Here is a 353-nt window from a genome sequence, read left to right as displayed (position 1 = left end):
ACACACGTCCGCTGCTCTGCTCTTTAACAGCTCGTCCAGACACGACAGTTCACTGTAATAACGGGATCGTTTAGTGACCGTGACTTACCGACATTGACCCGCTGTCTCTGTTAACACTAAGGTCGGTGACGTCACCTTCGCTTTGCGGAACTCGTTTTAAAACACGTTATAACATGATTCTCTCGGTCTGTGGTTTTAATACAAGCGGTTACACCTCACAGTTAGCTTACACACAGGAACTTCAGCTAATGTTACAAGCTTTCTCCTCATATATGTGATATTTACCAAACGTGGACATGTTTGCAATTAGCTGCTAAGATTATTTTAACACTAAGATATAAAGTTTACCTCGA

This window comes from Seriola lalandi, unplaced genomic scaffold, assembly GCF_002814215.2.
Source record: "Seriola lalandi dorsalis isolate HSWRI2012SDOR001 ecotype SW California unplaced genomic scaffold, Sedor1 jcf7180002054227, whole genome shotgun sequence".
In the NCBI taxonomy this organism is placed as follows: Eukaryota; Metazoa; Chordata; class Actinopteri; order Carangiformes; family Carangidae; genus Seriola; species Seriola lalandi.
The sequence above is the reverse complement of the archived record's forward strand: the minus strand, read 5'-3'. Positions refer to the sequence as shown.